This window comes from Chrysemys picta, chromosome 7, assembly GCF_011386835.1.
Source record: "Chrysemys picta bellii isolate R12L10 chromosome 7, ASM1138683v2, whole genome shotgun sequence".
Taxonomy (NCBI): Eukaryota; Metazoa; Chordata; order Testudines; family Emydidae; genus Chrysemys; species Chrysemys picta.
Genome location: NC_088797.1, coordinates 102027194 through 102044028, shown reverse-complemented (window position 1 = coordinate 102044028; position 16835 = coordinate 102027194).

Below are 16835 nucleotides of genomic sequence, written 5' to 3'. Positions count from 1 at the left end.
CGAAACTTCGGCCATTGGCAGGAGATGGCAGAGGACCACTCTCATGGACCATCTCACTGGTCGTTTTGGACCCCGTGGGCGTACCACCAGGAGCAAGGGGCTCCAATACCATCGACCTCTCGCTCGGGTCACTCGGTCAGAAGGGCCCCAGAATCCACCATCTCTCGGCCTCCGCCAGGAGGCATGGAGGCTTCCGTGTCCACGCCACCCGACACCATGGACCCAAGTGCAGGTGATGCTCCGGCCCAAGAGCAGGGGGATCAGGACCCCCCATTGGATCCAGTACCACCGGAGGCATCCTCTTCCTCCTCTCCGGATGAGGCAGTGGCGGGCACTTCATGTACGGGTCCCCCTCCGATAGATCTTCGGGCTCACCAGGATCTCCTGCGTAGGATGGCCCGTAATATGGACCTGCAGGCGGAGGAGATAGTGGAGGTGCACGACCCGATCGTGAATATCCTTGGAGCGGATGCCCCATCGAGGGTGGCGTTACCCCTGATCCGCACGATCCAAACGAATGCGGATACGATATGGCAAACTCCTGCCTCTATTCCACCCACAGCGAGAGGGGTGGAAAGGAAATACTTTGTCCCGTCTAAGGACTATGGGTACTTGTATACCCACCCCCAACCGTGTTCACTGGTGGTGGAATCAGTGAATGCACGAGAGCGCCACGGCCAGCAGGCTGCGGCGCCTAAATCAAAAGAGGCTAAGCGGCTCGATCTCTTTGGCCGTAAGGTTTACTCAGCCGGAGGGCTACAACTTAGAGCGGCGAACCAACAGGCGCTACTGAGCCGCTACAATTTCAACTCCTGGAACTCTATGGGGAAGTTTAAGGAGTTGATTCCCCAAGAGTCCAGGGAAGAGTTTGGAGCCATGGTAGAGGAGGGCAAGAAGGTGGCTCGGACCTCCTTGCAGGCCTCCTTGGACATTGCAGACTCAGCTGCGAGGACCCTGGCTTCGGGTATCGCTATGCGCAGGATCTCCTGGCTTCAGGTTTCGGGTTTGCCTCCGGAGCTGCAGCAAACCCTACAAGATCTGCCCTTTGAGGGTCATGGATTGTTCTCAGATAAGACGGACTCTCGCCTGCAGAGCCTCAAGGACTCGAGAACAATCATGCGCTCCCTGGGGATGCATGTTGTGGGCCCTCAGCGCAGGCCATTTAGGCCGCAGCCTCAGCGCTTCTACCCCCCCCCCCCGCCTCGTCAGAGACAGGACTCGGCCCGGAGGCGAGGGCGAGGTGGTAGAAGAAGGTGGACCGGCCCTCAACCCGGCCAGAACCAGGGGCCACCTAGACCACCTTCAGGCCCCAGGCAGAACTTTTGAAGGTGCGGTCGAGGACGGCGCCCCAGTCATCCCCCAGGATCCAGCCCCCTCCTTTCGGGATCGCCTCTCCCACTTCCACCGTGCTTGGTCCCTTATAACTTCGGACCGTTGGGTCCTCCGCACGGTGGAGAGGGGATACGCTATCCAGTTTTCTTCAATTCCCCCCTCCTCCCCCCCTTCCCCGTCCCTCTTCAGGGACCCTTCTCACGAGCAACTTCTTATACAGGAAGTTTCTACGCTCCTCGCTATGGGGGCCATAGAGGAGGTTCCAGTGGAATTAAGGGGTAGGGGATTCTATTCCCGCTACTTCCTCATTCCCAAGTCCAAAGGAGGTCTGCGACCCATCTTGGACTTGCGCGGACTCAACAAATTCGTAGTAAAGTTGAAGTTCCGCATGGTCTCTCTGGGGGCCATTATCCCTTCCCTCGATCCTGGAGACTGGTTCGCCGCCCTCGACATGAAAGACGCATACTTTCACATTGCTATTTACCCGCCTCACAGACGCTTCCTGCGATTCGTGGTAAACAGGGTGCACTACCAATTTGCAGTCCTTCCCTTCGGCCTATCCTCGGCCCCACGGGTGTTCACGAAATGTATGGCTGTCGTGGCAGCGTACCTTCGTCGGCAAGGGATACAGGTGTTCCCGTACCTAGACGACTGGCTGGTACGCGGTCGCACCAAAGAACAAGTTCGCGATCACGTCCACATAATAGTGCACACATTCAACAAGTTGGGTATCCTACTCAACAAGGACAAATCCACTCTAGAACCTACCCAGAGAATAGAATTCATCGGTGCGGTTCTAGACTCCAGACGCGCACAAGCCATCCTGCCAGACAATCGCTTTTGCACCATCACGAGCCTCATTCAAGGTCTCAAGGCCTTCCCAACTACCACGGTGAGGTCGTGCCTTACCCTGCTGGGTCACATGGCTTCCTGCACGTACGTAACCAGGCATGCCAGACTTCGGCTTCGCCCACTCCAGACCTGGGTGTCATCAATATACCGCCCACATCGGGACAGCCTGAATATGGTGGTCACAATCCCGAACTCGGTCCTGACCTCCCTCACATGGTGGCTAGATCACAATGTGGTTTGCGAAGGGATGCCGTTTCACGCCCCACAACCCTCTCTGCACCTGGTCACAGACGCTTCTTCTCTGGGTTGGGGCGCCCATCTCAACGAGCACCATACCCAGGGCCTGTGGACTGCATCCCAGCTAGCCCTGCACATCAATGTTCGGGAACTGATGGCGGTGCGCCTGGCGTGCCAGGCATTTCTCAACCTCCTACGTGGTCGCTGTGTGTTAGTTCTCATCGACAACACCACGGCCATGTTTTACATCAACAAGCAGGGAGGAGCACGTTCGTCAATTCTATGCCAGGAGGCCATTCGCCTGTGGGACTTCTGCATCGCCCACTCAATCCTTCTCACGGCATCGTTCCTCCCTGGAGTCCAGAACACTCTGGCGGACCGACTCAGCAGGTCCTTTCAAACACACGAGTGGTCTATCCGTCCGGACATCATACATTCCGTTTTCCAGAAGTGGGGGTTTCCCCAGATAGACCTGTTTGCATCTCGAGACAACAGGAAGTGCCACGTGTTCTGCTCCCTGCAAGGTCGAGCCCCGGGCTCCCTCTCGGATGCGTTTCTCCCTCCCTGGAAGGACCACCTGTTTTATGCCTTCCCTCCGTTTCCTCTGGTCCACAAGGTACTGCTCAAATTGCGCAGAGACCAGGCACAGGTGATTCTGATCGCCCCAGCGTGGCCGAGACAACATTGGTACACCACGCTGTTGGAACTCTCGGTTCGGACACCGATCCCGCTTCCATTATGCCCGGATCTCATCTCTCAGGACCACGGTCGCCTGCGTCACCCCGACCTGCAATCACTCCACCTCACGGCGTGGCTGCTCCATGGTTCACCCAGGCAGAGCAACAGTGCTCACACTCTGTCCAACAGATTCTGCTGAGCAGTAGGAAGCCCTCAACACGGACCACATACTTGGCCAAGTGGAAGCGATTCTCCTGTTGGTGCGAACAACGAGCCACGTCCCCGTTGCACGCACCTATTCCTCTCATTTTGGAATATCTCCTCTCCCTAAAACAGCAAGGGTTGGCGATATCTTCAATTAGAGTTCACCTGGCCGCTATATCGGCCTTTCATCCAGGGGAACTCGCGTCCTCGGTATTCTCTAACCCGATGGTCGTTAGATTCCTCAAGGGCTTAGACCGGATGTACCCACAACAACGTCAGCCCGTTCCGACGTGGGACCTCAACCTGGTTCTTTCCAAGCTCACAGGTCATCCATTCGAGCCACTGGCCACCTGTTCACTTCTGTACCTATCCTGGAAGACAGCCTTCCTCGTAGCCATCACCTCAGCAAGGCGTGTTTCTGAACTCAGGGCGCTTACATCCGAGCCCCCTTACACAGTTTTTCATAAGGATAAAGTGCAGCTCCGCCCACATCCTGCCTTTCTCCCTAAGGTGGTTTCTCCATTTCATATCAACCAGGATATATTTCTCCCGGTCTTTCACCCTAAACCACATGCTACTCGCCAGGATCAACGTTTGCATTCTCTGGACGTACGCAGGGCCCTGGCCTTCTATATTGACCGCACAAGGCACTTTAGAAAGACGACGCAACTCTTCGTTGCAGTGGCCGACCGAATGAAAGGCTCACCGGTCTCCTCACAACGCCTATCCTCCTGGATTACGTCTTGCATCCGGACTTGCTACGACCTGGCAGGTGTCTCAGCACCACACCTCACCGCTCACTCCACGAGGGCCCAAGCTTCCTCGACGGCTTTCCTGGCGCAAGTTCCGATCCAGGACATTTGTAGAGCTGCGGTTTGGTCGTCAGTCCACACGTTTACAGAACACTATGCACTAGTGCAGCAGTCCAGGGACGATGCTGCCTTCGGATCAGCGGTTTTGCACACAGCAATGTCTCACTCCGACCCCACCACCTAAGTTGGGCTTGGGAGTCACCTAATGGAATGGATATGAGCAAGCACTCGAAGAAGAAAAGACGGTTACTCACCGTTGTAACTGTTGTTCTTCGAGATGTGTTGCTCATATCCATTCCAAACCCGCCCCCCGTCCCCACTGTCGGAGTAGCCGGCAAGAAGGAACTGAGGGGGCGCCGGGTCGGCTGGGGTATATATTCAGCGCCATGAAGGCGCCACTCTAGGGGGCTCCACAGCCGACCCGCCGGTGTTGCTAGGGTAAAAATCTTCCGACGATCGTGCACGCGGCGCGCACACACCTAATGGAATGGATATGAGCAACACATCTCGAAGAACAACAGTTACAACGGTGAGTAACCGTCTTTTCTTTAAAGTGGAGCTAAAGTCAGGGTGATCTCTGTCTTTAAGAGCTTTGAGATCTTCCAGTCAGGAAGGAGATGCTCCTGCAATGCAGGTAGCTACAAGGGACGCCGAGAGGGTGGTGGAGGAGGCTTTAAATCCCTTCTTGAGTGGTTTCCATCTTTCTATCCATGGGTTCTTTAGGGGGAAGAACTCCTCCTTCGTTATCAGCAATAGAGTCCTTAGTTCTTGGATGTAGTAGAGCCTGAGATTGCTCTTGTTAATATACTTCCCATTATCAGTCTTGTTCCATTTATCCCTAATCACTTCCTCGAAGGAGGAGTGAAGGGGGTATGGCAGCCTCGGGAGGATTTTGAGAAGAGAAGTTTACTCTGAGGTTTACTCGCAGGAGCCTGCTTAAGTTTGAGAACCAGACAGCTCACCTTCCTCACAGAAGGAGTCATCGTCAGAGAACTCATATCTCCTGGACTTTTATGCTTTTTCTTTCCCTTTTTGACCCTTTTAGATTTTTTTTTAACCTTTATTGCTTTAGGAACATAGAATTTCTGCTGCAATTTTGGTGAGTTCTGTTGCAGCTTGCCTTCCTTACAGCCTGCAGCCCTCTCGAGACAGCTGCCTCAGAATCTTCCCACTGGGTCCCATTCCCTCTGGGAGGGGAGAAACTCATTTTCAGAGCCCTCCTGGTTGGCTGATTTGAAGCCCTGCTTCTCCAGGGTGCTATGGACCTACTTTGACATGAGCGGGGGGGACTTGTAGCCCCATAAGCCTCCCCTCTTTGTTATTCAGCTGTCCCCTGGAAGTTGCCCCCTGAGTTCATTGGTCAGGGTTCTCCTCGCTTTTGGAGCTTCTCTCTACTCTGCACTGGTGTTTCTGGTCTATTCTTCCCCTCTTGGAGTCATGGCTGCCTCAGTGGATAGGGGACTCCATATGCCTGTCCAACTCGCAGACCCAGAATCTACCGCAGTTTGGGACAGAAGGCTTGGGTGGAGCTGGGAAAAACTCACCATTTGAAAAGCCCACAAAAAGGGGGAAAAGGTAAAATAGGAGGAAGGGTGGCAGCAAAAAAAACTGTCACTGTCTGCTGCTGCAGTGGTAGAGAAACTGGCAGCAAGTAGGAGCAGAGGGGTCATGGCTGGACTGTGTAGCGCCAAAATGCTGACCTGACTCCTTGACTTACAAGAGGGGAGAGCAGTTCCAAACATTCAGAATTGTGGGAGATGCTGGACCGCAGAAAGCACTGTATGAACAGATATTTATTGTGTGGCTCAAGAATGTGTATGCAGTGCTTAAATTTTCAAGTGATTTTTGTATGCTTAAATTGAGGGCCTGATTTTCAGAAGGCTGCTGTTCAGCACTGAATGAAAAGCAGCCCCCTTGAAGTGGTCTCAAGTTGGTCACCTAAAAACTGAAACAACTAAAATCTTTAGACCCTTTAAAAAAAAAATAGACCATAGTCTTCAGTTTGGGAGTGTGGTTGGAAGAATAAAAAGGACAGAGAGAAGGAGTTGGGTTTAGTCACAACCCTTTTTAATCACTACATGGAGAGAATCCAGCTACAAGCCGAAGAGTTGGTAGATAAGTTAATGGTGGAAAAAAAATCAATGGAAAACCTATGGAGCTGAGCACGAGAGTAAGCTTGAGAATTAAAATCAATGAATTTGCTTTTGTATCTTTCTCCCGTAAGTCTAAGTAATGTATATAACAGGGAATGCTTCACTTGGTTGAAGATGCAGAGAGTATGAGTCCTTGAAACATAAAGGTCATGCTCATGCAGTGTGCATTTTAAACTTCTAAAAATAGATACATTTTCAGATAGGTGATATTGAGTAAAGAGTCAGATCTTAGACTGATTGGTAGTATTGGTACTTTCTATTGCTAGGGCAGACACAGAGAGACTAATATCACATTTTTATATAACTTGCAAAATGTGAAATTACAGTGTGCTGAAGTCATCTAGGAATCCTTAAAGCTAGATTGATAAAATATAGTATGAAGAGAGGATGAAGACGCTCGTGCTAAAAAGTATATTCATGGTATTGACTGTGGAATTCTGAAATATTTAATTTCATGGCTTAATTTAAATAACTTATTTAAATACAAATTATACATGATGCAATTATGCAGCTTTTCTGTGCTTCTCCATGAAGATATCCATAATTCAAACTGTATGAGATGTGCCTAACTTTTTCTCTACTAGACCATGTGATTTCTTAACTTCCTCTTAGCATTTCTATAAAAGTGTGAAAAGTGAAAATATAAATTTTCTGTTGCCTAGCTTCTCTCCTCATCCATCACTAATAAGGAATTTGGATGTGGTCCAGCATTGCTGGAGGTTCTAGGACTCAGCTCAAGTCACCAGATTTTCTGGGTCCAGCAGTGGAAGAAGTTAGGAGTTCAGTTTTTCCAGACTGTTTGTTTTTATTTTATAACTTAATTTTTTATTCATTTTCGTGGAATATTAATTTATCTCAGCTGATAACTCCTCTCTCTCTCTCTCTCCTGAGGTTAGGAATTACCAGAATATTGATGCTCTAACCATCTGGCTTCTCTGGTACTGCACCTATTGAGTGGGCTCCCTTTGCCTTCCACCACTGCAGAAAGGAAGCTTTAGAAGCCTTGAGCTAAGTCCAAGAGGTGCCGTAGGCAGCTTTTCAGGAGCATCAGAAGCCGAGCTGTGTCCTGTTCACAAGCCATCCACCCTCACTTTGCCAGGGAATGGGGATTTGAGCTGGACAGGTGCATAGGCCTCAACTCCACCTGAAGCTGACTCCCATAGGAGTTAACCAAGAACAGAGGATTCCCATGGAGAGGGGAATCCTCCACAGCTGGCTCCTGGGTAAGTCTTGCAAACTCAAGCAAGCACCCCCTTGCAAAGGTCCATAGCTCATATTGTTAATGAGCATTGTTAAATCGGTTTAAACCCCTTCTTCTCCCTTGAGAGTCTCTTTGCTGGGGCTTTTCTCTTCAAAGAGGCTATCACAGTGTTCAGGGACAGGCTCACTACCTTTCCTTCACCTGCAGCATATCTGGGCCTGCAGAGAAGCCTGTCATTCCTGTGAAGCTCTGTCATAGACTGCAGTGTAATGGGATATACTGGTCTGGTTTTCAGTCTGTGGCCCCTCTCTTTGCCAGGGAAAGGGGCTCTGAGTCTGACCGGTGGGAAGGGGGAGTCTCTCTTTGCCCTTCCCCCTCTCCACAGGATGGCTCCACACTTAAGCATTGTTAGCACTTCAGGCAGTCTGTGACCAGAACAGAGACAGGTGAGGACTCCATTCCTCACACGGCTGCAGCATCACTTAAGGGAGGTAAGTGAAAAATCCCTTCCTCCTTTCATGAATCCTGTTTTTAATGGGTAAAGCCCAGAGAGGTGTCCCCTACAGTACTTACGGGTGTTCTAGGATCCTGGGGGAGCAGACAGGCATCCTTCCAGGCTCCTGGGGCCATCACGTAGGTATGGCCTCACAGTCAAGGTATTTGTACCATACCCTTTCTTGGCTGAATGGGTCCCCAGACCAGGATGAGCAGTGTGCTATCTCCCTCCTGTAAACAGCAACCCAATGTGGGTAAAGCAGCTACCCACCAGTGAAAGACACAAGTCACAACTTCAGCAGAGGACTTCCTTCCAAAAGACCCTATAGAAAATAAGATCAAGGATACACTACACAGAAATTTTAATACTCAACTGTAGCCATTCAAACCAAAAATTTGTCCTGTACTTGATAAGGAAAACCAATTGGGTGAAAAGCAAGTGGGTTTATCAACTAGAGCTATAATCTTTGCCTGGATGAGAAGTCTCTGGGTTCTGTTCGGGTCAGATCCTGGCTATGACTTGTGATGATTTATTGCTCCTAACTTAGTGCACTATACGTTACTGTAAGGTAAGTAACCATTTGCTTTTTGTTTATTTTTTAATTCCCAGGATGTAATGAGTTCTATACCCATAGTATATACACTAGCTGTCCACTAGTTATACTTGTATATTTGTAGTATATTCTGAACTCTCTAGGCTTGTATAAATGATCTGGTAGTTGAAGTAGGAAATCCATGTAGGAACTGCATATATGAAAAGCAATTAATAATTTGACCACAAGATAGAGCTAGTCTAGTACTTTATACAGTAACATACAGTATATACCATATAATATTGTTAAATGCTCGGTATAGTAATAATAGTGCTAGATTAATACTGCTGTGATAATATGGTTACAATTATCCATCAATTTTGCCTTTTTTTCAACCGTGTGAAAAGGTCAGAGGGTTAACTCTTTTTTTTTTTTTTTTTTCTGTGTAGTCTAGTGACTCTTTACTTGGTCAACTTGATCTTCATTTTTCATTAATACAACATATTTCAGGTGCAGTATGAATGACCTCACTACAATCTCTGATCTTCTGCCAGCTAAGGATTTTATCTAGCAGAATGGCTGTGGTGCAGACTTCAGAAGGCTATGGGGTGCTCTTTGTGCAGCTGGCAAACTTAACGCTCTGATACGACTACAAATTGAGAGTCTGGGGTGAGCCTGAAATCCTGGTCCTACAATCACTTGTCTATAACACTAGAAGTTGCCTGTAAGATGTCTTTTAAAATGACCTCCAAGGTCACTTTTTGTAAAATGAGTAAAGTGTTTTTTCTTCAGAATACTTTTCATGATTTGTATAGCATGTCAGAACAGTGAATACAAGTTTACTGAGTGAGGATCCTGGAACTGGGGGAAAACAGAAGTAGTAGCATCTCTCATTTGATACTTAAAAGTAATAAGTAATATAAGGATCTCCAATTATTTTGAATACTTTATTATCATGGTTTTTGCTCCTTGCCAAAGATGGTTGAATTGGTGGCCTAGTCTCCTGGATTAGCTACAAATAAAAATATATTTAAGTTTAATTATGCAGTTTATTTTTTTTTCTGTTGGCTTATTAGCTAGATATATTTGGACCTCTTCTCTGTGGTGACACTTGATTTTATTTTAATGAACCCACTAGTCTTGGCACATAGAATCATAGATTATAGGACTGGAAGGGACCTTGAGAGGTCATCGAGTCCAGTCCCCTGCCCGCATGGCAGGACCAAATACTGTCTAGACCATCCCTGATAGACATTTATCTAACCTACTCTTAAATATCTCCAGAGACGGAGATTCCACAACCTCCCTAGGCAATTTGTTCCAGTGTTTAACCACCCTGACAGTTAGGAACTTTTTCCTAATGTCCAACCTAGACCTCCCTTGCTGCAGTTTAAACCCATTGTTTCTGGTTCTATCCTTAGAGGCTAAGGTGAACAAGTTCTCTCCCTCCTCCTTATGACACCCTTTTAGATACCTGAAAACTGCTATCATGTCCCCTCTCAGTCTTCTCTTCTCCAAACTAAACAAACCCAGTTCTTTCAGCCTTCCTTCATAGGTCATGTTCTCAAGACCTTTAATCATTCTTGTTGCTCTTCTTTGGACCCTTTCCAATTTCTCACATCTTTTTTAAAATGCGGCGCCCAAAACTGGACACAATACTCCAGCTGAGGCCTAACCAGAGCAGAGTAGAGCGGAAGAATGACTTCTCGTGTCTTGCTCACAACACCTGTTAATGCATCCCAGAATCATGTTTGCTTTTTTTGCAACAGCATCACACTGTTGACTCATATTTAGCTTGTGGTCCACTATAACCCCTAGATCCCTTTCTGCCGTACTCCTTTCTAGACAGTCTTTTCCCATTCTGTATGTGTGAAATTGATTTTTCCTTCCTAAGTGGAGCACTTTGCATTTGTCTTTGTTAAACTTCATCCTGTTTAACTCAGACCATTTCTCCAATTTGTCCAGATCATTTTGAATTATGACCCTGTCCTCCAAAGTAGTTGCAATCCCTCCCAGTTTGGTATCATCCGCAAACTTAATAAGCGTACTTTCTATGCCAATATCTAAGTCGTTGAAGATATTGAACAGAGCCGGTCCCAAAACAGACCCCTGCGGAACCCCACTCGTTACGCCTTTCCAGCAGGATTGGGAACCATTAATAACAACTCTCTGAGTACGGTTATCCAGCCAGTTATGCACCCACCTTATAGTAGCCCCATCTAATTTGTATTTGCCTAGTTTATCGATAAGAATATCATGCGAGACCGTATCAAATGCCTTACTAAAGTCTAGGTATACCACATCCACCGCTTCACCCTTATCCACAAGGCTCGTTATTCTATCAAAGAAAGCTATCAGATTGGTTTGACATGATTTGTTCTTCACAAATCCATGCTGGCTGTTCCCTATCACCTTACCACCTTCCAAGTGTTTGCAGATGATTTCCTTAATTACTTGCTCCATTATCTTCCCTGGCACAGAAGTTAAACTAACTGGTCTGTAGTTACCTGGGTTGTTTTTATTTCCCTTTTTATAGATGGGCACTATATTTGCCCTTTTCCAGTCTTCTGGAATCTCTCCCGTCTCCCATGACTTTCCAAAGATAATAGCTAGAGGCTCAGATACCTCCTCTATTAGCTCCTTGAGTATTCTAGGATGCATTTCATCAGGCCCGGGTGACTTGCAGGCATCTAACTTTTCTAAGTGATTTTTAACTTGTTCTTTTTTTATTTTATCCGCTAAACCTACCCCCTTCCCATTAGCATTCACTATGTTAGGCATTGCTTCAGACTTCTCGGTGAAGACTGAAACAAAGAAGTCATTAAGCATCTCTGCCATTTCCAAGTTTCCTGTTACTGTTTCTCCCTCTTCACTAAGCAGTGGGCCTACCCTGTCTTTGGTCTTCCTCTTGCTTCTAATGTATTGATAAAAAGTCTTCTTGTTTCCTTTTATTCCCGTAGCTAGTTTGAGCTCATTTTGTGCCTTTGCCTTTCTAATCTTGCCCCTGCATTCCTGTGTTGTTTGCCTATATTCATCCTTTGTAATCTGTCCTAGTTTCCGTTTTTTATATGACTCCTTTTTATTTTTTAGATCGTGCAAGATCTCGTGGTTAAGCCAAGGTGGTCTTTTGCCACATTTTCTATCTTTCCTAACCAGCGGAATAGCTTGCTTTTGGGCCCTTAATAGTGTCCCTTTGAAAAACTGCCAACTCTCCTCAGTTGTTTTTCCCCTTGTACATATAGAGTACAACTTTCTATTAATATTAGAGATGGAAATTATTTATACCCTACTCCTCTGCTGGCACAGGATTTGTTCCAGAGTGTATTCTCATGCTTTGCTCAATGTAGTTTGAAAAGCTGCAATCAATGGCGTTTCCATGACTTTTTTCTTCGAGAAAAATATTCTACATTGTACTAGATCTCAGCCAAGGTAGGCCCCAACTCTGCAAAATGCTCCATGTGGATGGATTCACATTGAGGTAAATCGGGCTCTGAGCTGGTGCAGAAAGAAGGCAGGTGTTGAGTACCTGCAACTCCCATGAGAATCAGTCACCTTTATTTTTGTGCTAGAACAGGAGCCATGCTGGAGTTTGAATTTTCCCAGTGAGTTATATTACCCATGCACAGCACTGTCAGGATGTGTCAAGTATCAGAGGGGTAGCCGTGTTAGTCTGAATCTGTAAAAAGCAACAGAGGGTCCTGTGGCACCTTTGAGACTAACAGAAGTACTGGGAGCATAAGCTTTCGTGGGTAAGAACCTCACTTCTTCAGATGCAATGATGTGTCAAGTTTATCTGAGAAATGGAACCTGAAAGCTAAATGCTGCCTTTGAATCACTTGTTCTTTCTGAAAGTATCAGAATGGATTGACTGACTACTATTCTGTACTGCTCTTCAGGGATTGAACCCTACCTTTCAAGATGACTTGAAGAGGGAGAAGATGAGTTTATACGCTTTGTATTTCTTTTTGAAATTGAAAAGTTCTGCTTTATTTTTGACTTAGGGCTTGTCTGCACACAAGCTAGAACCAAAATGACAATTGGTTTTAATTCATGCCTTTAGTTCTTTCTGTTCAGTTTGCATGTAGAGAGAGCCTTCCAATCATAGAGCCTTCCAATCGTAGAGACCGTCGAATTGTGGAAGTCAACGAATGGCTACGCAGGTGGTGTCGGAGAGAAGGCTTTGGATTCTTTGACCATGGGATGGTGTTCCAAGAAGGAGGAGTGCTAGGCAGAGACGGGCTCCACCTAACTAAGAGAGGGAAGAGCATCTTCGCCAGCAGGCTGGCTAACCTAGTGAGGAGGGCTTTAAACTAGGTTCACCGGGGGAAGGAGACCAAAGCCCTGAGGTAAGTGGGGAAATGGGATCCTGGGAGGAAGCACAAGCAGGAGAGTGGAAGAGGGGAGGACTCCTGTCTCATGCTGAGAAAGAGGGACGATCGATGAGTTATCTTAAGTGCCTATACACAAATGCAAGAAGCCTGGGAAACAAGCAGGGAGAACTGGAAGTCCTGGCACAGTCAGGGAACTATGATGTGACTGGAATAACAGAGACTTGGTGGGATAACTCACATGACTGGAGTACTGTCATGGATGGATATAAACTGTTCAGGAAGGACAGGCAGGGCAGAAAAGGTGGGGGAGTTGCGTTGTATGTAAGAGAGGAGTATGACTGCTCAGAGCTCCGGTATGAAACTGCAGAAAAACCTGAGAGTCTCTGGATAAAGTTGAGAAGTGTGAGCAACAAGGGTGATGTCGTGGTTGGAGTCTGCTATAGACCACCAGACCAGGGGGATGAGGTGGACGAGGCTTTCTTCTGGCAACTAGCAGAAGTTGCTAGATCACAGGCCCTGGTTCTCATGGGAGACTTTAATCACCCTGATATCTGCTGGGAGAGCAATACAGCGGTGCACAGGCAATCCAGGAAATTTTTGGATAGTGTAGGGGACAATTTCCTGGTGCAAGTGCTGGAGGAACCAACTAGGGGCAAAGCTTTTCTTGACCTGCTACTCACAAACAGAGAAGAACTAGTAGGGGAAGCAAAAGTGGATGGGAACCTGGGAGGCAGTGACCATGAGATGGTCGAGTTCAGGATCCTGACACAAGGAAGAAAGGAGAGCAGCAGAATACGGACCCTGGACTTCAGAAAAGCAGACTTTGACTCCCTCAGGGAACAGATGGGCAGGATCCCCTGGGAGAATAACATGAAGGGCAAAGGGGTCCAGGAGAGCTGGCTGTATTTTAAAGAATCCTTATTGAGGTTGCAGGAACAAACCATCCCGATGTGTAGAAAGAATAGTAAATATGGCAGGCGACCAGCTTGGCTAAACAGTGAAATCCTTGCTGATCTTAAACGCAAAAAAGAAGCTTACAAGAAGTGGAAGATTGGACAAATGACCAGGGAGGAGTATAAAAATATTGCTCAGGCGTGCAGGAGTGAAATCAGGAAGGCCAAATCACACTTGGAGTTGCAGTTAGCAAGAGATGTTAAGAGTAACAAGAAGGGTTTCTTCAGGTATGTTAGCAACAAGAAGAAAATCAAGGAAAGTGTGGGCCCCTTACTGAATGAGGGAGGCAACCTAGTGACCGAGGATGTGGAAAAAGCTAATGTACTCAATGATTTTTTTGCCTCTGTCTTCACGAACAAGGTCAGCTCCCAGACTGCTGCACTGGGCAGTACAGCATGGGGAGAAGGTGACCAACCCTCTGTGGAGAAAGAAGTGGTTCGGGACTATTTAGAAAAACTGGACGTGCACAAGTCCATGGGGCTGGATGCGCTGCATCCGAGGGTGCTAAAGGAGTTGGCGGGTGAGATTGCAGAGCCATTAGCCATTATTTTTGAAAACTCATGGCGATCGGGGGAGGTCCCAGATGACTGGAAAAAGGCTAATGTAGTGCCCATCTTTAAAAAAGGGAAGAAGGAGGATCCGGGGAACTACAGGCCAGTCAGCCTCACCTCAGTCCCTGGAAAAATCATGGAGCAGGTCCTCAAGGAATCAATTATGAAACATTTAGAGGAGAGGAAAGTGATCAGGAACAGTCAGCATGGATTCACGAAGGGGAAGTCGTGCCTGACTAACCTAATTGCCTTCTATGATGAGATAACTGGCTCTGTGGATGAGGGGAAAGCAGTGGATGTGTTATTCCTTGACTTTAGCAAAGCTTTTGATACGGTCTCCCACAGTATTCTTGCCGCCAAGTTAAAGAAGTATGGGCTGGATGAATGGATTGTAAGGTGGATAGAAAGCTGGCTAGATCGTCGGGCTCAACGGGTAGTGATCAATGGCTCCATGTCTAGTTGGCAGCCGGTTTCAAGCGGAGTGCCCCAAGGGTCGGTCCTGGGGCCAGTTTTGTTTAATATCTTTATTAATGATCTGGAGGATGGTGTGGACTGCACTCTCAGCAAGTTTGCAGATGACACTAAACTAGGAGGCGTGGTAGATACACTAGAGGGTAGGGATCGGATACAGAGGGACCTAGACAAATTAGAAGATTGGGCCGAAAAAAACCTGATGAGGTTCAACAAGGACAAGTGCAGAGTCCTGCACTTAGGACGGAAGAATCCCATGCACTGCTACAGACTAGGGACCGAATGGCTAGGTAGCAGTTCTGCAGAAAAGGACCTAGGGGTCACAGTGGACGAGAAGCTGGATATGAGTCAACAGTGTGCTCTTGTTGCCAAGAAGGCTAACGGCATTTTGGGCTGTATAAGTAGGGGCATTGCCAGCAGATCGAGGGACGTGATCGTTCCCCTTTATTCAACATTGGTGAGGCCTCATCTGGAATACTGTGTCCAGTTTTGGGCCCCACACTACAAGAAGGATGTGGAAAAATTGGAAAGAGTCCAGCGGAGGGCAACAAAAATGATTAGGGGTCTGGAGCACATGACTTATGAGGAGAGGCTGAGGGAACTGGGATTGTTTAGTCTCCAGAAGAGAAGAATGAGGGGGGATTTGATAGCAGCCTTCAACTACCTGAAGGGGGGTTCCAAAGAGGATGGAGCTCGGCTGTTCTCAGTGGTGGCAGACGACAGAACAAGGAGCAATGGTCTCAAGTTGCAGTGGGGGAGGTCCAGGTTGGATATCAGGAAAAACTATTTCACTAGGAGGGTGGTGAAACACTGGAATGCGTTACCTAGGGAGGTGGTGGAGTCTCCTTCCTTGGAGGTTTTTAAGGCCCGGCTTGACAAAGCCCTGGCTGGGATGATTTAGCTGGGAATTGGTCCTGCTTTGAGCAGGGGGTTGGACTAGATGACCTCTTGAGGTCCCTTCCAACTCTGATATTCTATGATTCTATGATAAGGAATGTCAAGTCTCTCCTCCTCTGTTTTGCTGGACCTTTTGGGGGAGGATGGTGGCACTGATCTAGATTGAGAGCATGCTTCATCTTTCATTGAAGGGGGAGAAGTGTTGAACCATTGACAAACGTGCTTTCCTTGCAACTGTCTGTTAGCCGTCGCACTGTACATTTATTTAACTCAAATGCCTAAGTTCAGTGATGTTGGGAATAGCTGATATTAGGTATATAAAATCAAAACGCTCCTAATGTTGATTTGAAACCATCAAGTTTTGCAGATAGCTGGCCAATGTAATTAGGTGATCTGTTACCTCTTGCTTGCAGTGTTTAGGAATGCACATTTGTAGCATCATGCTTCAGTTTAGGCCCCAGTCCTATAAGCAGCTCTGTAAAGATTGGACCCTTGCATCTGCTGGGAGCCCCCACTGCAATCAGTGAAACTCTGATGCACCCAGCAGGAGCTCCACTCTACATCAGGGCCCAATACTGTAAGCCTTTATAGAGCCTAGCACAATAGGGTCCTGATCATAATATGGAGGATACTGGGGCTAGTGCAAAACAATAATATATGATACACACAAATATATCTGGCACCTTTCACAACCACTGAGAAAGCATATGTAATTTACATTGCAGGTACTTAGTGATACTTGCTTGAAAAGTGATTTTTATTTAGACTGATGAAAAAGCTATTGTTTGTTAACTTATTATTTGTCACCTATGTATAAGGATTCAGTTAGGAGCAAAGATATTAATCCAGTCATAAGGGATGATCTAAATGAGAGGTATTTGCAACTCAAATTGTTTTGAGAAAAATTATACTGGAAATGGAACAATAGAAAAGAAAATGGTAGTGCAGTCAATGAAGCTGAATAGGTTTTAGAGACTTGTGATATGCAAACAGCATTGTGGCACAGATTCTTATGCAGCCTTGAAGCTCTATAGCTTGGACTCAACAGGGTGACACACTTGGGCTAAAAAGGTTTTAAACCACACTTAATCAGCTCTAAGTCGGTGTCCACAGAGCTACATTCCCCAGCATCCT